Here is a 24417-nt window from a genome sequence, read left to right on the forward strand (position 1 = left end):
AAATTATTTATTTAATATAATGATTATTTTCATATTTATATATTAATAATATCCCTTTTTAACACTTCTTCAAATACTACCATAAAATATAGCAGGAACACATGGAAGAAGGAAACATTTTGGAAGGCAAGCAAGACATTTAATGTGATATAACTTTTGATCAATAAGTTGTGTTTCTGGCTTTATTTAAACAGCATTATTTTAATTTTTTCTCTTGAGGTATTTTTAGATGTTAACATATATAACTTTACTCTTTTTCCACCTTACAAATTTTACCTAAAACAGGATTTTTCAAATATAACATTTCTCTTTACCTATAACTTTTTAAAATAATGTGAACTTTCTGGATTTTTTTGCATTTACAACATACTGATTTTTATATTATTAAACTGGAAAGTACATTATGTTTCAAATTATAAGTATTTTATCAAATACATTATTTGACATGTATTATTAATATACTATATATTTAACTTCATTGGTGACAAATGCTAGATTTTATAGTGGTTTTCCATAAGTAAGGAAAAGAGTTTTTGACCTGTGGTGGCGCAGTGGATAAAGCGTCCACCTGGAATGCTAAGGTCGCCGGTTCAAAACCCTGGGCTTGCCTGGTCAAGGCACATATGGGAGTTGATGCTTCCTGCTCCTCCCCCCTTTCTCTCTCTCTCTGCCCCCTCTAAAATGAATAAATAAATAAAAATTAAAAAAGAAAAAGAGTTTTCTATGTTATGAGTACTAAAAAATGGGTATTACTTTATTGATATCTATTAATACAATTTATAATTTTAATATAAATATTTGTTGTCAGCAACAAATCGAAAAATATTTATTGTATAGTAACAAACTGAAAAACATATATTAATTCACTAGAAAAATCACCAGTGAAAATTGATCAACATATAGTATGGAAATAATGGCTGTGATTGAGCATTTGATAAAATTATTTTAGCGCTAATACACTTTATGACTTTTTATATAACTTAACAAATATAACAACCTTGCAAACATAATTGAATTTTATAGATAATCAAATGGAACATAATCATTGTTTACCCACTTCTTTTATTCTAACTAATTTAAATTTCCTATTTTTACCCTTCAGTTGGTTTTTCCATCATCCTGGACAATGGCCTAGAATACATTAACATTACAATAATTCTATAAATTAATGTATGTGACAAAATATGGCATTTTTTACTTTTATCTGCCCCAGCAAAAATGACTTATGTGTATGTGTTTATTTATTTTGTAGATTTCTGTTTATAAAGCATCTGGAAGAGTTAAAATGGGCCATCAACATTATTCTTGTAATGAGGTTTTATAAAACAAATTATAAAAAACACAAGAACTTAACAAAATACTGTTAAATAAATTGAGATATACCTAAAATTTAGATCACTCTTAAAATCCTCAGAAGCAATTAAAAAAGTAAGATTGTAAAACAAAGTACAAAATTAAAATGAAAAAAAAAAAAAGAAACTTAAGGTGTGATCAGTAACAAAAATGAAGATAAATGAGATGATAGATTTATGGTTTGAAATTATCTAATGCTTTTTAAGAAATTATTTTTTTAAGATTTTATTTATTGATTTCAGAGAAAGGAGAGAGAGAGAGAGAAAGGGGGAGGAGGAAGGAGGAGTGGGAAACATCTACTCAGAGGAGTCACTTCTCACATATGCCTTGATAGGGGAAGGCGTGGGGCCCAGAACAGAGACCCCAGCATTCCAAGTCGAGGCTCCATCCTGAGCCAACATAGGTCAGGCTATCCAAATTTTTTAAATAAGAAGTAAGTGGAAAATTGTGGATAAAACAGAAGTCAAACTGGAAAAAAAAATTCTGGACTTTGAAAAAGCAAAGCAAAATAAGAAAATAAGGTGATGATAGAAAATGAAATACATGCAAGTAACCATTATACCAGTATGATCGATACTTTGAGCTTTATAGTTTAACATTTTGCCACTTCAAAGAAGCTTCTTTGACTATCGATTTTCTATTGTTGACATTTTGGAATTATTCTACAGCTGTTCTTATCTATGTATGTTCACTAATAAAAACAATATTCCCTTACTAAGACTCACTTGTAATTGAAGTGATTGAGTTTATTGCAGTCTAAACCATCACTCTAATCATATACCCACCTCAGTGTTTTGTCCCTCACCTTGTCAGGGATGTGATAGGTTGCCAATATACCAGCAATAGGAAAAAATACTAGTTTGTTTTTTCATTCCTTATTATTTGGAAATATTTATTTTATATTAATTTAAAAATTCTGTCATTTCAATGATTTTTAAAAAAATCAATCTGTCATTTAAAGACTAAAACCCAGTTCTTATGGTTGCACAGATCCCATTCCATTTAATTATATTTAAGGGAATCACAGATATATTTACGAAGTTGATGTTACAAATAGAAATTATACTATATTTTTTAAATTCTCAGATCATTGAAAAATTATTTAAAGCAAAGCAAAAGTCACTTATTTTTTATTTCTAATTAATATTACCTGGAATGTGCATAACAACACCTTTTGTAGATATTTCTCAACATGAAGTTTTATTTTACTGTCTGCACATAGCTAATTTTACCACAAACTATAATATCCATTAGATATTGGATAAGTTAATCATAGAAAGATGTGTGTTTTGTGGTAAAGAAAAAAAAATCAAATATATTCTGTTTACTCTGACAATCTGTGTGTCAATTTCCCTTAAAGTTAAAAAACAGATACAATCAAATAGCATACAGATGTGTGTCCATTAATTAGATGTCTGTATGTGTTCCTTATGCTTTAGAACAAATATCCTCAAATACTAGATGATAGTCAATAATCTTGATCTCATGCCTGATGAGTTCCTGAGCTAATTGCCAGAGTAAAGCTATTACTTCCCCCATGTTTAGCACTCACTGCCCTACCAGATTTCCCAAGTGACAACAGCAACCATGACTTGGGCTCATAAACCGTGTGATGTTTAAAGTTCAGTCAAATAAAATAAGGTCCTCACAATGCATAACGAGGAAACTAGTTTTAGAGAAATGGGTAACTGTTAAAGTGGTAAACTGTTATAAAACTACATCTGTGTATGTGTGTGATAGTAAATGCAGTGGAAATGCTCAATAAACAACAATCGAATTTGTGTTCTTCCACCTCTCCCTGAGACGGCATCTGAAATGAACAAGTCATTTAAATTCTTGGGCTTTGTCGCCCTTGATAGGGTTGCAGTTGCCCTAAAATATATTCTCTATTCTTTTAAACCATTATTGTTGAACTAAAGTCCCAGGGGCAAGAAAACTTCCAAAATATAGGATTTCTGGCTCTTGGACCTAGGATAGTTTCCAAAGTGTAGACTGTACTGCAATTTGTGTATTGTAAACATGAAGATATTGAAACACCATTCACTGTGAAGCAAACTGAAATTCAATGGGTTTGAACGTGAGTGGTGGAGTCTTAGCTGTGGTTATCAGCTGGCTGGAGTGGACACAGTTATAATGAATGTATCTGAAATAGTGGATTTTTGATTTTTATTTATTTTATTTTTTGGCATTCAACTGCATCTATTCAACAGAGCCCTCTGTTCTGGTGTAAAAGTTAATCATTTGACTATACTAAACATTTAAATAAGCACATTATCATCCTAAATCCTCAGTGAAAGTTAAAGAAAAAATGCAGTTTGCTCTTATTGAGTATATATTCTACATAACATAAGGAAAGCAAAACATTGTTGTGACTTTTACAGTGATGTTGAAAATTAATATGTTAATTAAATGTTTTGAAGAACCACAGTATCTGGTCGTTTACTGCTGAAGTGATACATGAGACCACAGGAAATGGAGGGTAATTCTAGCTAATTGTAATATACTGCTCCTTGTAAGTCCCAGTGACTAAAGAGATTAATCACCTAGAATGCAAGTATACTTAACGTACCAAATTATTTATCTTGGTATTTTATTTTTTTATTAGTTAAATCCCTCTAGTTGCTAATACTAGGACATTCAGTTCAAACCAGCTAGATCAATAATAGACTTTATTATCATGCTTACCTAAGAAATTTAGGGGTAATACTTGTTCAAGGATAGCTGAGCTTTCTGTGCAAACAATACTTGACAGTTTTCCAGATCCTTTGACACTTCTGTTCAACTGGCTTTACTCTCAGATTCTTCAAGACAACCTCCATTTTATACTACTCCATGCAGCCACTGAAACTGAAGGGCGCTTTAACAACAAAAACGAAGAGCGGCATAGAGTTCACACTTTTTGACTGACCAAATTCACATCTATTATGTATATGTATAAGTGTATATATCATATACAGGGGTAGGCAAAAGTAAGTTTACAGTGATTTGTATGAAAAAAATGTCATACAAAATAAATAATAATACAAGAACAAACTCTTGTGTTTCACATATGCACAACTGTAAACTGACTTTTGCCAACCCCTGTATACTGTATATTTGGTTCCAAAAGGACTGATAATAGCTTATTTAGTTATAATATCCAGATTCAAATCCAGGATTTTGGGGTGGTGTTAAACTTAGATGTAAGTCATCTATATCTGATAACTTATAGTTAAATTTCATATTTATTGAGACACAAAGTGTAATCAACATCAAATATTTGTTCTTAATTAACACATAGTATATATATATATATATATATATATATATATATATATATATATATATATCCTTAAATATAGAAAAGAAAGGAATCCCTAAACTGGCAATGAACAAAATCTTGTTGTTGTTATTTGTTGCTACTGTGTTTCGTATCTGTATACCTTATTTATACTTACCCACCTTGAACATATCTGAGATAAGCATGCAGGTGGCCTTCCATTTTGCAAGGTGTAATTTTTAGTGGTGCCTGTCTTATAAGCATGGTGTTTGGAAGGGCAGGCAGAGAGTATCCTAAATGCTTTGCTAGCAAAGATAATATGTAAAACAGGTTACAGAATATACTTTCCTTAAACTTTAGTCAAAAATACAACTCAAAAATAATTTTTTTATCAGCTTAGTCTATTTTGATTGGAATCCAAAGTCTATTAAGCAGTGCTGGTGCTCTTGCCAAATTATGCTCTTTGGACCCAATTTTCTGTCTAGAAATTTCTATCTCTAAGCAACATGCTTCTGTGTTCTGTTTATCCTATTAAGATTCAGGTTATGGTTTCTGTTTGGATCACTGTCTCCTTCTTGGCCTCTACATTGTCTTCTAGAAGATTCATTTTGTCTTTTTTACTATATAGTTTACTATATTTTAATCATTACTTTATTAAGAGTTTGTTTATTAGTTTTTTATTCACTGAATTTTTTAGGATAACAGAGGATCACAAAACCATACAAGTTTCAATTGTACAACTCAATAGATCACCATCTGTACAGTGTATCATGAACCCTTCTCCCCAGGTAAAGTCTCTTTCGGTCCCTAGCCACCTCCCCCTTTGCCCACATGCATCTTATCTCCACCCCCCTTTTCCTCTGGCTATTGCCACATTATTATCTGTGTCTATGCATCAATCATTACATATGTTTTTGGATAATACCATCACCTTCTTTCATCCAATCCTTCCACCCCCCCCTCCTCAGAGCTCTCAGTCTATTCAATGTGTCCATGCCTCTGTTTCTATTTTGTTCATTAGTGTATCATATTCATTAGATTCTACATATAATTGAGATCCTATGGTATTTGTCTTTTTCTGACAGGCTTATTTCACTTAGCATAATTCCTTCTAGGTTCATTCATGCTGTCACAAAAGGTAAAACTTCTTTCTTTTTTATGGCCGTGTAGCATTCCATTTTGTTAAATGTACCGCGACTTATTATCAACTCATCTGCTGATGGTTACTTGGGCTGTTTCCAGATCTTATCTATTGTCAAGCAACAATGAACATGGGAGTGCATTATTCTTTAAAATTAGTGTTTTGGGATTCTTAGAATATATTCTCAGAAGTGGTATAACTGGGTCAAAGGGTGAATCCATTTTTAATTCTTTGAGGAAAATTCATACTGTGGCTGCCCCAGTCTACATTCCCACCAGCAGTGCAGGAGGGTTCCCTTTCCTCCATTTCCTCACTAGCACTTTCTGTTTGTTGATTTATTGATGATAGCTATTTTGGTAGGTGTGAGGTGACCTCTCATGGTGGTTTTAATTTATGCCTCTGATGATTAGAGATGTTGAGCATTTTTTCATATGCCTACTAGCCATCAGTATATCCTCATTGGAGAAGTGTCTCTTCGGGTCCTTTGCCCACTTTTAATTGGATTGTTTGTCTTCTTGTTGTTGAGTTTTATAAATTACTTAATAATTTTGGATGTTAACCCCTTATCAGATATATTAGTGAATATGTTCTCCCATTCAGTGGGTTGTCTTTTTAATTGTTGTTGCTTTCTTCTGCTGTGCAAAAGTTTTCTAGCTATGTTCATGGGTTGGAAAATTCACATCATTAAAATGTTCATACTACTATGTAATTCATATTAAAATGCTAATAGCCTATTTCATAGATCTAGAACAAGTATTCCAAAAATTAATATGGAACCAAGAAAAAGACTTTGACTAACCTCAGCAATTGTGAGAAATAAAAACAAAGTTGGAGGTATTATACTACCTCACATCAAACTGTACAACAAGGCCATTGTAATCAAAACAGCCTGTTACTGGCATAAGAACAAGCATATAGATCAATGGAACAGAACAGAGAACTCAGAAATAATCCCACACCTTCACAGTCAATTAACATTTGACAAAGCCAAGAGTATAAAATGGAACAAAGACAGTTTATTCAATAAATGGTATTAGAAAAGTTAGATTCATGCAAAAAAAAAAAAAAAAAAGTGAAACTAGATCACCAACTTGCAGCATACACAAGAATAAACTCAAAATGGATGAAAAACTTAAATATAAGTTGCAAAACCATAAAAATCCTAGAAGAAAAAATAGGCAGTAAAATCTCAAACATCTCTCATAACAATAGTTTTGCTAGTATGTGTCCTTGGGCAAGGGAAACGGAAAGAAAATAAACAAATGGGACTGCATCAAACTAAAAAGCTTTTGCACAGCAAAAGAAGCTATTATAAATCTATTTTAAAATGTATATTTAATGTATCACTTTGTTTTTAATGGTTGCTCTGACAAAGTTTTAGTCCATTTCTATAAGTAGCTAAATACTAATTTATAAGACTAAAACATAATGTGTCGAAGATGACTAAAAGTGGTCATTTATTTTATTCTCTTTTTGCTTCTATCACCAGTTCTACTTTAGATATTCTCCTTCCTTTCTATTCTGTTGCCTTATAATATTTTGAATCTTTTAGCCATCTATTTTCCATTGAAAATGAGAGTTGCAAAAATTTGTTTTTTAATCTGCCATAGTCTCAAAATAAAATATACTCTAAGGCAAACATTTAAAGTGGGAATACTAACTGGCTCTTAAAAGTTGCTTTGTGTTCCATCATGCTTAAATTATTATAACTTTCACTTGCCAAGACTCTTGTGATTATCCTTTTGTATTATTTCAAATTTTTGCAAGGCGATTGCAATAATTTGTGTTTACATATGGTTGTTTTTTATTGGAATAGTGACAGTATAGATGCAAAGTAATCAAAAGATTTGGGGGTATATAATTGATAAAGCTATGTAATAAAGTAGATAAGTGAGAAGAATAAAAAAATAGTTAATTTAAGCATTAACAATGGCTTTCTTTACTTTCCTACGCTACAATATAATTTATACACAACTAACATAGGTTTGTTCCATTATTTCAACTCTTAAGTTTAACGTGCTCAGGTACAACTAATATAATGTTGAGCATTTTTGTATCTATTAATTAGTTCCTAGTATTGCTCAACCTACTTTGATTAAGGTAGTTTGGTCAGTGTCTTCAAATTATTTACTATATCAGATTCTGTGTCTGATGGTGTCAGAACCACAGAACAATTTCATGGGAGCTTGAACCATTTGGGGTCATACATATCTTTCAGATTGCTGGTTGGAAAAGAAAGAAAAAAATAAAGGAGGAGTAAAGTTGAGGACATAAGCCACCTAAGTGTGATAATTTGTAATGAAGAGGAGTTATGTTTACAGACTCACTGCGATGTATTTTGAGATGTATTGAAGAAACACAGTTTAGCAGAGGGCGTGAAAAGACTAGCAATACAGCAAACAATATTATTTATGAGATTCTAGAAAGCTAGTGGCTGTTCATTTACAAAGCTCAACTACCTGAAGCAAATAATACAGAATCTTATATAATAATAGTGAAGCTTTTAAATAGAACAAGAGAAATGTCTGGTGACTTTGATACATAGGAAAATAAGCTTCAACATTTATAAAAGTCATAAAGAGTCATTGAAAACATCTGTCACGAGATACACTAAATTCTTATGCAGTAGGTTCTTATGATGCGTGAAGTGGCCTAGATAGAGGATGGGATTGGTTTTCTGTTTAGAGCATGTCATTATTATTATTTTAAAATGACATGAATGATGGGTTGATAAGGATGTTTCTGTACAAATCATGAGAGAATTTCAAAAAGGGCTTGAGGAAATCCTTACATTATTTAATATTCTACATCTGAGGATTTTCTTTTAATAAACCATGTCAAACATATTTGGTTATTCAATAGTTATAAAAAACATTTTATCTTTCATTATTTCAAAGAAAATATTTTAAAACAGAAAGTTAACTTGGTCAAGGTGAAAGAGCATCTGTTAGTTATTTTTGTTTTTGTCTTTAGTGAGAGAGACAGAGAGCAGAGAGAGAGAGGGGGACAGACAGGAAGGGAGATGAGAAAACTCAACTTATAGTTGTGGCACCTTAGTTGTTCATTGATACCTGCCTTGACCGGGGACTCCAGCTGAGCCAGTGACCCCTTGCTCAAACCAGTGACCTTGGGCTCAAGTCTATAATCTCACATTTAAGCCAGTGACCCTGCACTCCAGCTAACAACCTCAGGATTATGAACCTGGGTCCTCTGCATCCCAGGCCAACACTCCATCCACTGAGCCACCTCTTTCTCAGGCATAAGGTCACAGAGAAAGACATAAATAAGAGAAGATACCTGAAAATTTTCCTGAGATTTGAAAGAGTTAAGGGAAGAAGGGAATCTGAGTCAAGCATGATATAATTATAAGTCAGATAAGATACTAAACACACAGAAAACTTTAACATGATGACACAGATAAAATTTTCTTTCAGTGTTTATTTTTATGTGGCAATATATAAAATATATAAAAATGGCAATTGTGAATCCAAGTTTTGTGGGAGCTTAAACTTGGTCAATTTGGGAGACAGCTTTAGGTTAAAAAAAAATAAAGCATTATTTTTTTAAATTTATATATGGTAAAGGATATTTATATAGGTAGAGAAAATAGATAAGAACAAATTGTAAATTTCAAAAAGTTGAGATATAACAAAAACAGTAAAATAAAAAAATATATTAATATGTTACTACTCATTAATTTTTTCTACATTTTTCTGTTTTTCTATGCTCATCTTACAAATAACAATACTCTTATTTTTTATTATAGGGAATATAGAAAGCTTATTCCATTTTCATTCTACTTGGCTGATCAAAAATTTTTAAAGTGATAATTCTTAAAATTTATATTTATTTTTAAAATATTGTTAATATATTGCCCTGGCCGGTTGGCTCAGTGGTAAAGCATCGGCCTGGCGTGCGGGAGTCCCGGGTTTGATTCCCGGCCAGGGCACACAGGAGAAGTGCCCATCTGCTTCTCCACCCCTCCCCCTCTCCTTCCTCTCTGTCTCTCTCTTCCCCTCCTGCAACCGAGGCTCCATTGGAGCAAAGTTGGCCCGGGTGCTGAGGATGGCTCTGTGGCCTCTGCCTCAGGTGCTAGAGTGGCTCTGATTGTGGCAGAGCGATGCCCCAGATGGGCAGAGCATCACGCCCTGGTGGGCATGCCGGGTGGATCCTGGTCGGGTGCATGCGGGAGTCTGTCTGACTGCCTCCCCGTTTCCAACTTAAGAAAAATACAAATATATATATAGTTAATATATTGATGACTTAAACTTCTGGTAATGATAAAGCAACAGATTTACTCAGTAATCTTAAACAACTAAAAAGTGAGGAAAAAGTATGCAACACATGTTCAGATGCTGGAAAACAGGTAGCAAAGAAAATAATCCCTTAGAACAGGAAAGGTAAAGAGGGTGTGAGGGTAATCGTGCACCACATCCAGCACATTGCCTGGAGATATGTCTAGGCCACAGCAAAGAAAGTTTGCCAAGGTGGTAAATGGTTCAGATTTTGAGGAGACTAAGGCAGCAAGAATTTACAAAAACAGTACTTAAGGAAGAAATCTACACATAGAACTCTGAGTCTTTTGCTGGATACCAAAGAGTGTACACTTCTTAAGACACAACCTAAAGCCAAGGCAAACACTTTCACCAATAGCAGGACAGAATTCCCAGAAGTCAGTAGGATTGGGTATAGCCAGTATAGAAAACTTATTAATGTACTGCAAATCATGGAATTACATGTAAGTGGTTTTTTTTGCCTTAGTGGTGGAGCCAATTTAAAGCTTGTATAAAGGTTACACTAATCCCTGGGATTTTACACATAGCGAAAGTTAATAACACATATTGAAAGGATCAACTGTTTGTTTACAAGTAATATAACTGAATCACAAAAAAATTCTAAGCCCTGTCCAAGTAGCTCAGTTGGTTAGAATGCTGTTCCCATATACACCAAGGTTGTGGGTTAGATCCCTGGTCAGGGCACATACAAGAATCAACCAGAGTGCATAAATAAGTGCAACAACAAATCAATGTTTCTTTTTCTCTCTCTCCTTTTCTCTCTCTCTAAAACTAATAAAGAAATAAAATTTTATAAAGAGATAATTCTAAAATTGTTTTGAAGAATATTACTTTTCTCTAGAACTCTAGCACACAATTATATAAAGTTCAAAATGTATGATATTATTCAATTATCAAACATGCCAAGAAGCAGAAAAATTAATTCATAATTAGGTAGGTTAGTAAATAATTCTAGATTTGGAAATGAGACAGTTACAGTGACTAGACAAAGCAATTATAACAGCTACTAAAAAGACTTCAAAGTTAAAGGTTGAGAAACAAGAATTTTAAAGAAACATCAACGAGTATGAAAAAAAGATACATCTCAAATAGAGGGATGAAAATATGTTAGAAAATTAAAAAGCAACATTGAATGAAATTTTAAAATTGCACAAAATGATATTAACAAAATAAAAACACATTTAGATATTGGATCCAAACAAACTATCCACACTAAAGAAAAACAAACTGAACAGTGTATCATCAATGAGCTGGAAAGAGGTCAATGTTAAGCACCTTAATATTTGCATCCAGTTCCAGAATGAGAAGTTTGGGGCTGAAGGCTGCAGAAAATATAAGAACTAATTGCACTGTCCTGGCCGGTTGGCTCAGCGGTAGAGCGTCGGCCTGGCGTGCGGGGGACCCGGGTTCGATTCCCAGCCAGGGCACATAGGAGAAGCGCCCATTTGCTTCTCCACCCCCCCTCCTTCCTCTCTGTCTCTCTCTTCCCCTCCCGCAGCTAAGGCTCCATTGGAGCAAAGATGTCCTGGGCGCTGGGGATGACTCCTTGGCCTCTGCCCCAGGCGCTAGAGTGGCTCTGGTCGCAGCAGAGCAACCCCCCGGAGGGGCAGAGCATCGCCCCTGGTGGGCATGCCGGGTGGATCCCGGTCGGGCGCATGCGGGAATCTGTCTGACTGTCTCTCCCCGTTTCCAGCTTCAGAAAAATACAAAAAAAAAAAAAAAAAAAGAACTAATTGCACATAATTTTCAAAAAGTTATAAAAGCTCTCAACTCACAGAACCAAGAATTTCAGTAAACATCATGCACAAGAAACGTGAAAACTGCACCAAGGAGCATTATGCTAAAACTATTTAATGCTAGTGATGAAGGAAAATCTTAAAAGTAGCAGGGAAGGACACTTTATTCAGAGGAGACATGTCTAGAAGCACAAAGGATGATGATAGAATTATTTTCAGAAATGAGGTAGGCCATGATGTTGTGAGGCAACATTTGTATAATTCTTTTTTTTAAAGACTTTATTTAATATTCAGAAAAGAGAGAGAGAGGGAGAGTGGGAGAGAGAGAGAGAGAAGGGGGAGGAGCAGGAAGCATCAACTCCTATATGTGCCTTGACCAGGCAAGCACAGGGTTTTGAACTGGCAACCTCAGTGTTCCAGGTCGAGGCTTTATCCCACTGCTCCACCACAGGTCAGGCTGTATAATTCTTAATGAAACTTTACAGTCAGAAAGTCCTTTAAGTAGAAGGAAAATAATACTAGATGTAAATCTAGATCTACAAAAAGAATGGTGATTACTGCAAATGATGGATATACAGTAAATATAAAATATATGTTTGTTTAAGAAGTTCTTTAAAAGTCTTATAGTTTAAGGCAAAAGTTATTTTAACAATATTGTGGAGTAATAAAATATGTAAAAGTAAAATGTACAACAATGACAACATCATGTTAGAGAAAAATAAAATTTGCTATGCTGTTCTTACAGTATATGTAAAACGACATAATATTATTTGAACATTGAATATGATAACACTTATACTGTAAACCCTAAAATAATAACTAAAAAATTAGAACAAAGTTATAGGGGTAATAGGTTAATAAAAACATAAAATGGAGTGATACAAATAATCAATTAATCAAAAGGAAACAATAGAAAAAAGAACAAATAGAAAAAATATAAAGCAATTACTAAACTGGTAGATTTTAATCCAAGTATATCAGTGTCAGACTTTGTAAAAATAAATTTGAAATTGATTTAATATCTAAATATTAAATATAAACAAAATTTTATTTTCAGAAAAAGCAATGAATATACATTCATAACCTAAGATAGTATATTTCTTTTTTATTTATTTATTTATTTTTTTTGTATTTTTCTGAAGCTGGAAACGGGGAGAGACAGACAGACTCCCGCATGCGCCCAACCGGGATCCACCCGGCACGCCCACCAGGGGCGATGCTCTGCCCACCAGGGGGCGATGCTCTGCCCCTCCGGGGCGTCGCTCTGCCGCGACCAGAGCCACTCTAGCGCCTGGGGCAGAGGCCAAGGAGCCATCCCCAGCACCCGGGCCATCTTTGCTCCAATGGAGCCTTGGCTGCAGGAGGGGAAGAGAGAGACAGAGAGGAAGGAAGGGGTGGGGGTGGAGAAGCAAATGGGCGCTTCTCCTATGTGTCCTGGCGGGGAATCGAACCAGGGTCCCCCGCACGCCAGGCCAACGCCTCTACCGCTGAGCCAACCGGCCAGGGCGATAGTATATTTCTTAAACATGATACAAATAGTGTTAACCATAAGAGAAAAAGATTGTGTTGGAACAAATTGAGAACTATTTTTCATTAAACAATAACATTGATAGTGAAATTACAAGCAAAAATGTGAGAGGAGAAGTTTTAATAATATATAGCTAGTATCCAGAATATATTTTTTAACCCTTTGAGTAGTACAAATGTTAATTTATATCCTTATGCCTCCTGACCATCCAGAGTACAATCATAACAAAAATTTTCATTTTAAAACTGTGTAAGGCAACATTAAAAAAAAGGCAAATGTATGTTCTTCTTGTTTCCATAAATTGGTTGTCAAACAAACATGATTTTAAGTTAATGAAACTGTAGCTAATTTCATTAAAAAAAACAAACAACTAACTCCTAGGGTTCAGAGTGCATGAAAAAGTTTACTACTTAAAGGGTTAAAATGTCTAAAAATTTATTGATCTGAGAAAAGACCCACTAGAAATACGGGCAAAGGACTTGATCCTTTAATAGCTTTTTACACTAAAGACTATCAAGTGAATAAATAACATGCAAAGTCATTCCACTTAATATAGTCATAAAGAAATGCAAATTAAAACTTTATGGTGATATCACAATACACCCACCAAGATGACGAAATTTAAAATTAGTCAGTAAAGTACAAATGTTACTGATGACAGAGAACAATCCAAATTCTCTTCCACTGCTGTGGGAGTATGAAACACTTTGTATAACTGTGGGTCAGTAATTGGTAAGAGTGGGATACATGCAGACGCTATAGCCTAAAAATTCCGCTCAAGGTGTATACTCAAAGTGAATGCCAACATAAAAATAGAATAATCTGGTAAAATATCAGAATCTCACTATTTATAATAATCAAAAAGGCTATCAGCAATGGAATGGAAAATTATATCCACATAATAGAATGATAGATAACAAATAGAATGAAAGACCCACTATGTATGGCAATAAAGTCGAATCTCTTAAATATATATAATGTTTAGTAAAAGAATCTGGGCACAGTTCAATACCTTATGGTTTCATTTATATGAAGGGCAAAAAGAGGTAAAACTAATCTATGCTGTTAGAAGTCAGCATAGTAGTTATCTTTTGGGGTGTTAGAGAAGAAATGTGGCCCTCCAGGGTATTTTTGAGTGACAGAAATGTTCTGTTTATTAATGTAAGGTATGATTACATGGGTATGTTTAGTTATGAAAATTCATCTCCTCTTTTTCCTCTTTCTCCTCTCTCAACTTCTGTCAGCTAAAATGTAATGTAGTGCACAGTTTAAAAAAAATGCAATTTAGATTTCTTATAGCACATATAGACCTTAACCACATTATCTAGAGGTTGATTAGTTGGGTTGTAGTGGATTCTGCCGATCCCTTGGGATATCAGCTGTGACTGTCTTAGGTAATTCAGTTCATTCTCAGAACACTGCTTTGATTAGTAGCTCAACTTAAAAAAAATGGATATTTGAGGGAGAAGAATCATTTTAAAGCTCTTAATTATTATCAGCGTTGCTCAGCTATGCAGGATTAATTCTTTGTTGTTGCTGCTACATGTATTTCTTTCAAGTAGTTAATTGAAAAATAGTTGCATCATAAAACAGTCAAAATTATAACCAAATATATATGAATATGAAATTTAAGGCATTCAGCCACATATAGTCTATCATGATTGCATTTTTAAAGTATTGAACTTTTTGAACAAAATATTATCTTAGGTAATTTAAAAATATTGCTCTCTAGATAAGCAAGATTTAAAAAAAATTTTTGGCTTCTTATATTCTGTGGGAAATTCTTTTGATAGTTTATTTCCTACTAGGTTTACCTTGATGTACACATTTTAGTATCATCTTTTATTATTCTTTTAAATGTTCATACATTGACAGATTTTTAGCGTTCAAAAATTGATAAATAAAAATATTGAGGGAGATGCTGCTGTAGAAAGGAAATTTCTAATCTCTCTACCCATTAATTTGAGTTATGGAATGATGGACTTTAATCAGGTTCAGAGATAAATCAATATCATGTAGAATGGGGTAATGAAACTATACCCCATAAATTTCTTCTTGAGTATCAATCAAATCATGAAATATTTGCCAGAATTCTGAGAGTTTTCATATAGAATATAACTTTATAATTTCTTAAAATATTCATAATTATATTTAATGCATAGATTGCCAGTAAACTAGAAAACAGTAATAGCTCCTCATTATTCTGATATTCAGAAGCCAGTTGTTATAGGCTTCAGTAGCTCAAAATGACTAAATCAGACAATAAATTGAATGTCTTAGAAAACTAAATTATCCACATCAAGAGAATGTGCTAACCATAAAATAAATCCTATGGTATGGTCTGAGAAACTTGAATGGAATGTGGACGTTACCCAAAGCTGTGAATGGCCGAAATTAAAAGGATGTGAAAAATAAAAATTGAAATCAGAGAATGAAGGATTATCCAAACAAGTGGATCAGACTGGAATGTGGAAGATATTTAGAGCTTGAATCCTAACTTCACAAATATTTGAGGCAGAGAGATTTATAGAAGTCCAGGACAGTCAACAGAAAAACTTGAAAGAATTTTGGAGAGGACTAGGACAATCATTGCATTATTGGGATTAGAAGTCCAACACAAGTATCTTTCAGAGTATAATGTGTTTGAAAAATCAAGTCAGACAGAAAAAGCAAATCTCCATGTTTGGAATTTGGAATATTTTAGTCCTAACCAGTTTCAAATGTATCATGAAACATCTAGATGTTGTGTCTTCATTTATTTACCTTGCTTAGCACCTAGTTGACCCTGATTTCTTTTTTATTTTTGCATTTCACCAATGTTGATTTTCTCTATTCTGTTTTTTTTTAATTTCCTGGAGTTTTTATTAGATAAGACATTAGAATCTTCATTTCTTCATACCAATTCCCCACATTCCTTGAACTCTTCTTCCTTATTATTATCTATTGACTTTATACTGTATATTAGTTAGAATTTGTCTGTTGCAAGTGGCAAATAATTTACTCAGACTACCTCAATTCAAAAATGAATTGATAAACTCATCTAAATGGAAAGTCAAGAGTAATGCTGACCAGTCAGTGGTCCTGCTACACTTTCAAAGTCCCAGAACTTATTTTTTAATGTCTCTTAGCTAAGCTTTTCTGAGTGTCTTCCATCTCAGAAAATATTTCTCGTTTTGGTCTCAAGAGGGCAGCAGCAGTAGCTCTAGATCTTGGGACACAGGAACTGAGAGTAAAGCAGAAGAGGATTAAAAAAAAAAATTAACCCGTTATCCAAAGCAATGGAGGGTATGAGTGTTGGTTTGAAACAAACAAAACAAAACAATAAAAAGTCACAGAATGAGCAGTAATTGAAACCAAATCTTGGGCTCACTAATTTTTCTCTTTATTTTTTCTCATTTTGTTATCTAACTCATATTTCTAGCCCCCCTACAACCAACAGTAATTATTTTCAGGCTCCGAAGGCTTCCTCACAGGCCTAGACTTGTCAGCCACTCAATCAGCTCTGCCTCTCCTTCCCTGGGTCTCACCCTCACTAGTCTTGAGGTACCTCTGAGTGTCAGGTACCTTGCTTGACATTTTTAATGTGGATTTGCTTCATGAATTTAGGCAATACTCCAAACGTTGATACAAATGTTGACTCAGAGGTAACTCTAGCAAATCGTATTTAGTATCTTTTCCATTAGTCTGTTCTTGCTCATTTGGGGCTGTGGTTTCCCTTTTCATTCAAATCTATGTGACTTTTCACATAAACATCCCTTATTATTATCATTATTGTTATTATTTTACATTCTTCAGTTCTTAGGGATTTGGAACAAGATGAAGATGATATAGATCTGTCTTCTCAACTTTCACATTTCTTTTTATCCATAGCATCAAAATATACACCATATTCCATTACCGCCCATTCCTCTCATATTCTAGATACCTTATACTATGTGATTTCCTTTATTGAAATAAAACCTCTATTTTTAAACACTTATTGAGAAGTACCAATGCTACTGATTATAAAATATAAATTTTATATAATATTCCATTTACTGCCTGTTCTTAGCATGTTTATTTACTCTTTTAAATATGTATGTCTTACTTTAGAATATACCTTTCACTTCTCTTGTGTGCTCAAACTATTTCTGCAGGACATTTGAAATTATAGTAAATGTCAAGAAGTATTAAATTAGATTTCAACTGATATACTTGTGAGATTTTTATGAATTTAGATATTTTTACAACAAAAACATGTATTTAGTTATAGACATATAATTAATTTAATTTTTATTATTCTACTTAATTCTTACTCAAATACTTATGTATTAACAGTCATAGGTACCCTTGAATGATTGCATTTAAGCTATTTTGGGAAAAAAGGAGATGTGCTTTCTGCAGATCTTTTTTGGCTGCTGTTCTATATTTTTTCCATGCTTGTTTGTCTTTAGAATTCCAGAAGAGTTTTCATATCTAGTATTGTGTTCCACAGCAGTGGGGGTCCAGCCTACTCATAGGCTGCATTTGTATAGTGTTTAAAGCTCAGCCAGTATAAGTCTCAGTGTTCTGCAGTGTCATTTCTCTTTGTATGTGTACAGTAGAGAAAGTACTTACCAGGATACTTAATAATCACATAAATTTTAAAAAGTATCAGCACGAACCAACCATACCACTACAAGCAATTATACAATTATCACACACTGACTAATCCACTTCTGGTAAATCATTAAAGACCTCAAAATAAGTAAGTAAATAATGAATGGAAGGTCTATTGCACTATTTTTAATGCAGGTAAAAGAAAATCTAAAAGAGTATTACATTAATGACTTATGTTTGATCATAACCAAAATATATAATTATATAAAATCCTTTTAAGATTACTCAAGTCCTAGATACATTATTGACCATTTTATTTACTGAAGCTATTAATTAATTCAAAATAAAAACATTTTGAAACAGATTTTCTGCAAATACCATATAGGAAACAGATTTAATGAACTCTAATTTTTTTTCTTTTGAACTCTAATTTTTATCCAGTGCTCAAACAATGAGATATTTAAAAGCAATGTATTGCCTAGGATTTGTCTGCATGGCTTATTTGCTCATTATAACAGGTATAAAATCATGTCAAGAGTGCCTGCTCATGAATAAAATGATCACATTTTCTGATTTTGTAAGGAGTGTGTCCATAGTCACAGCATACCTGAGGTGGAATAGATACATTGTTCTGCTACGAAAGACATGTGACAATCATAAGTGGCTCTTAATTGTCTTCTAAAATTATACTGTTTCCGCATTTAGTTAATGAAAAATAAAATTTTATAAAAGTGATTTTTGAGAGCCTGTTGGCACCAAATCCTTAACTGTCTAACTGAGGTCACCAGACTTTTATTTAGCTTTCACAGGAAGTTTGAATCATCTCAGCAGGATGTTCATTTGAAGATTAGAATAGCACTGTTGCTGGTTCAATTCCTGGTTAAGGCACATACAGGAACAGTTCCATGTTCCTGTCTCTGTCTCTCTCTCTGCATCTACTACCTCTCTCTTAAAACAACAACAACAACAACAAAAAACCACTGTTTTCTATGCTGCTTTATGTAAAAGGTGGTATCAAAACTCAGTATCAAAACAAGGAGATTAGATACTATGATAAAATAAAGTGCCCATGTCAATTTTGCCTTGGTCATGCATATATATATCCAGGCAAAGTGTGAGCAATCTAATCACATCACTGTTTTGATACATGAGAGGAAACAAGGTTCATCCTTTCGATTTTCTTATTGAATTAACTTGATTTTGGAAAATACAACTTAAAAGGAGCAGTACTTTGGCTTAAAAGTATATTTTCTGAACAGAAACGTGAAGTGAACGAGAGGCAAGGAAAGTGTATAGTTGAACAAAAATAAGACTTTGTGAACCCCAATGAGGGGAAATTACTGAGCCATAGAAGAAAGCACTGGTAAAATAGCATGTAAGTACAAACAATAATTCCTTTTTCTTAACAAACATCTTAGAACAGAGATGAAAATGTTGAAGTCTCTACGTTCTTTTGTGTGTAAACAATGTTATTCCCATAGAAACCTGTAGTTACTTTCAAATATCACTCTGTGAATGAAGACAGAAGAACTACAGGTTCCTTCCCAGGAAATTTCCAGAACTTTTACAAAAAAACGAGATAAAAGACATAATAATCTAAAACCAATTAGGCCCTATTACTGGCTAATGAAGGCGTTTATAGTTGATTGGACTATGAAATGGAATCCCTGACAGCCTTTCTGAAATGTCTGTCAACACTTCAGTGTGAACTCCACCCAATAAACCATCTGCATGTAATTTACTTGAATTGCATTACCAACAACTTGTACTGGATCCGTGCAGCAAGCGAGAGGATTTATATGACCAGCTTACTGAGATATTGCATCTAATATTTCTTAAACAAATCACCTCTCAAGACTTGCATGCCTTTTTTTATTAACGATATCGCTGTGTTTTTTTTTTAACCTAGAAAATAAACAGTACAGCACAATGAAACCATGATTTGTGAGATCATGTAAAAGTGTACATTCTTTCTTCCTCTCACTGCATTTCCCCCAGATACATTGGAGCTTTGTCAGCTGGTCCGCTCTGAACTACAATGGCAATCCCCTACCCACCTCCTTTAAAAAAATTCAATCTTCTCTAGCTTAGTTGCTATATTCAAATGCAACAAATCACTAGGCAATGACCTAGTCATTTGATGTTGATTTTTGAAAGCAAGATACTATTTTGGTAGCAGCTATACTTTTAGTTTGTTACAGCAGTGAAAATTGTTTCTTCTATCCTCAGAAGCCCATTTTATCTATATGAGTCATATTGCTCATAACATACAAACTGAGCACATGGTTAACGGATGGCAACTGAGACAAGGATTTGAGCTCTTGGATCATTAAGGATGGAATGGGCTCATACATGAAACAGGGAATGCAGTAACTTCTGGGAGGAGGTTCTAAAATAATACTTGGTGTTTAGTTTACACAGAGATTCACACTCCCACATAAATAATGATATGAAGTAAGCATTTGAAAGTGCCCTTAAAATATCCTTTAGTCAGGTTCCTGTATGTGCTTATAATCACAATGTTTTCAGAGGATTTGCTTCATTTGTTTTTGTTTTGCTTTATTTTTTTATTTTTATTTATTATTATTTTTTTATTTTTAAGAAAAGTGATTTTACAGTCCGACCCCTAGAGATATAGAGATTTTGGATCGTTTTTTTGTGGTAGAATCTGAATAGGTATGCTTATAAAGCTCCTGATATGACCCTTGTGACTTGGTTTAGAATTGTATTTTAAAACTAAATTGTAATCAGTTACGTGATGCATTTGATATTTAGAACATGCTAGATTTCCTTTCTCATTTGACAGAAATTGCCTATGGTGTGAGTTTACAAGCATTGTTAAAACATAAGATGGGAGGATGAATGTGCAGCTTTATGAAGGCACAAGGAAATAAATACATGTGTATGTGTTTTCAATCAATATCTGCTTCCATAAAATTCATTTGACTTCTTAAAAAATTGAAATTTGTGACTGAAAATAGACTAAATTTTTTTTATATTTTTAATATAATTTAATTTTTTGTATTTTTCTGTAGTTGGAAATGGGGAGGCAGTCAGACTCCCGCATACGCCCGACTGGGAGACTAAAATTTTGAACCATGTCTAATGTAATATATATTGCCAAACATTAACTTTTACATTTCTTTTTTTTTTTGTATTTTTCTGAAGCTGGAAACGGGGAGAGACAGTCAGACAGTCTCCCGCATGCGCCCCACCGGGATCCACCGGGCACGCCCACTAGGGGCAACACTCCGCCCCTCCGGGGCGTGGCTCTGCCGCCACCAGAGCCACTCCAGCGCCTGGGGCAGAGGCCAAGGAACCATCCCCAGCGCCCGAGCCATCCTTGCTCCAATGGAGCCTTGGCTGCGGGAGGGGAAGAGAGAGACAGAGAGGAAGGAGGGGGGGTGGAGAAGCAAATGGGCGCCTCTCCTATGTGCCCTGGCCGGGAATCGAACCCAGGTCCCCCGCACGCCAGGCCGACGCTCTACCACTGAGCCAACCGGCCAGGGCTACATTTCTTATTAATTCATATTTGAATTGACTGAGTTAACACTTTATGTAACATTTACTGTCTGACCAAGCTCTTAACACTTTATAAATATTGACTAATTTGATTTTCAAAATAACCCTCTAAATTAATGTTGGGCAGATAAAATAAATATATTATGCTCACTTTGTTAAAGATGGTGCTGCCCATGTGGGAGCCCGTCCGTCTCCCAGGTGATATTAGTTGCCCTTAATGCTTGGAATGGGCGTAATTATATTAATGTGTGTTGGGGGCAGGCTATGGGTGGGCAGGATTCTTGTAGCCTGGGGCTTGGATTTAGGACTAAGCCTTGCCCACCCTTTTTGATGTGGGGTGGACTTTGTATCAGAGACTTTCCTATTTTGTATATTGGATTAAAGCTTTTGATTTCTGCACTATAAAGTGGGGCAGACCAGGAGCTTGCTCTCTCTTGGTTCGTGAAATTAACATTAGAGAGGAGAGCCATGTGGCGGAGGCCAGGAGAAACAGCCAAGATGGCAGAGTGCTGAAGGAAAAGCCAGTTTGAGTAGAGTTTATGCAGGGAGAAGGAAGGAGATGGGGAACAGAGGTAAATTAGTCTGGTGAGCTAGAAACCTTTGATTCTAGGAAACTCAGATTAAGTCAGTAGCTTTGTGAGCACTGAATGAGTGGATTTTGGAGTCCAGTGTGTTTTTACTTGCCCGCCTGATGCAAGCTAGGATTAAAGATGATGGCACACCAGTTCTTGGCTCCGTTGTTTTTTTTACCGACTGTCCAAATCTAATGTGAACCTGCATGGGCCAGGCGGCTGTGATAGTGGCCGTGGCTACTGGCTTTACAATTAGGTACTATTTTATTCCTGCTTATAGGTGAGAAAACTTAAGCACACACATGTGTTATTATTATTTATAAATCACACAGATGATAAATATTAGAACAAGGAACATTTTATTTTAGGTACCCTCTGCTTCTTGAGTCTGGATTTAAATTTTGTGCTATACAACTAGACTTAGCTTCAAAACATAGATGGGGCAGATTTATCAATTGCAAAAATCAATATAATTTAAATTTAGAATGTATGAACATCTATCTTTTAAAATAAAAATTGTCAATTTATATCTAATTTACAGACTAAAGGAATTTAAATATATGTGTTGGCCCCATCAAATGATCAAAGCTGTTCTCATAATTCACATGAAGGATTTAGGGAATACAATATAGCAAATACTGCACAGGGAACCAGTTCTGAAAGGTAAGATCTGACCTACTTCCTCATCTCTTTAGAAATTCTGAATGAAAGGTAGGTTCTCATTCCTCAATGGTCAGTAATTGATGTCACTGCAAGTCTTCAAATTGATATGTTAATGGGGCTCCATGACCTTATTCAACATCAGAAGAAAAAAAACTTTTTATCTTCTAAAACCGCATATATCCTTATACAGTGATTCAAATATTTCTCAGAAACCTTTAACTTCTAGACTTTTGATTAGTTATATTAAGCTTAATATACTTAAAAATATAATTACATGAGAAATTCATAGTTATAATTTTTAAAGAGTAAACTTGAAAATAGATTTTACCCCTCCCCAATTCAATCCTATCCCAAATGTCTGTATTTAGAACTAAATACATGTTCTTCTGCAACTGGAAGTTTTCACAAATTAGTATATTGAAACACTTTCTTTGTCAATATGTATAGATTTATCTTGTTCTATATAATTGCAACTTTATATTCCATTGATAAAATGTACTATAATTCTTTACCATAAAAAATTTATTTTTTCTAATATACTAATGATGTATATACACATGGTCCTAATTTTCAAATGGCCCAGAGGAATATAGAAATCAAAATAAAAGCTTTCCTCTTTCTCACTCACAAAGGCATCCAGTCTAAAAGTTTCTGTTTCTAACTCTTCTAATATTTATATTTATCATATATTTATATATATACATAAAATATTTATATCTATCTTAAGCTTATCCACTAATTTATTATTTTTTAATAGTATCCATTGTTGTGCCTTCAAGAATGAAAAGAGGCTCTGTACCAGGCACGGGAGGTACCATGAGAGAGGCAGAGGGTGTTATACTGAGTGGGATACTTGCAACCATGTCAACACAATAAGTAAAGAGAAAAAGAAAGGGGAAAAAAAAGAATTTGAACACTTATATCTTAACTATTATTCCTTACCCTGGTCATACATATCATTAGGAATATTTATAATTGCCTCTTACAAGACTTACCTTCATGATTTAACCATAATGTTAAAATGTTATTATTTGATGTGTAAACTATAACCAGCCCCTGTTGCTTAAGTAAAACACTGCTCCAGAAATTAGCCACATTTTTTTCCTCCATCTTCAGTTTACTTTTTGCTGAATCATTTATACCACACACAATCCTTTCCCCACAAGTCACTATGTTACTTCTTTCCTCTACTCTGCAACAAAATTTCTTTGTAGAGAATAATACCTGTCTTCAATTTCTCTTCTTTCATTCAATTTATCATATTCATTACGAAACATTTGATATACTTAAGGTGTTTCTTTTTAAATCAAAGAAGACTATCTTTATTAAAAGATCTATAATAGCTTTATATTTTTTATGATTACTGACTTATTTGGAATGGCTTGATAGGCTTCATATCGTCCTTAATGCCAAAGGAGTCTCTGCTTTTTAAGGGAGTTTTTAATTTATTCACATTCATTATAATTGCTGATTTATTTGAAACATACCATTCTGTGTTTTGTATATAAGGTTCTTCTTTTGTGCTTCCCTCATTAACCTTCCTTGACTTCTCCTACACTAATTAAATTTTCTTGACTTCCATTTTTCTTACTCTATTGATTTAAATGATTTGCATATCTACATACAGCTAGTTATTTTTCCTTAAGTTTTAACAACGCAAAACATTACATACATATTTTCAGTAAATAAAAAAGATTGATTTAATTTTCTTTCAACTTTCTCTTTGCCAAAATCTTTATTATCTATATCTAAATTTTAATTCTGGTTTGC

Source organism: Saccopteryx leptura, chromosome 2 (genome assembly GCF_036850995.1).
Source record: "Saccopteryx leptura isolate mSacLep1 chromosome 2, mSacLep1_pri_phased_curated, whole genome shotgun sequence".
Classification (NCBI taxonomy): domain Eukaryota; kingdom Metazoa; phylum Chordata; class Mammalia; order Chiroptera; family Emballonuridae; genus Saccopteryx; species Saccopteryx leptura.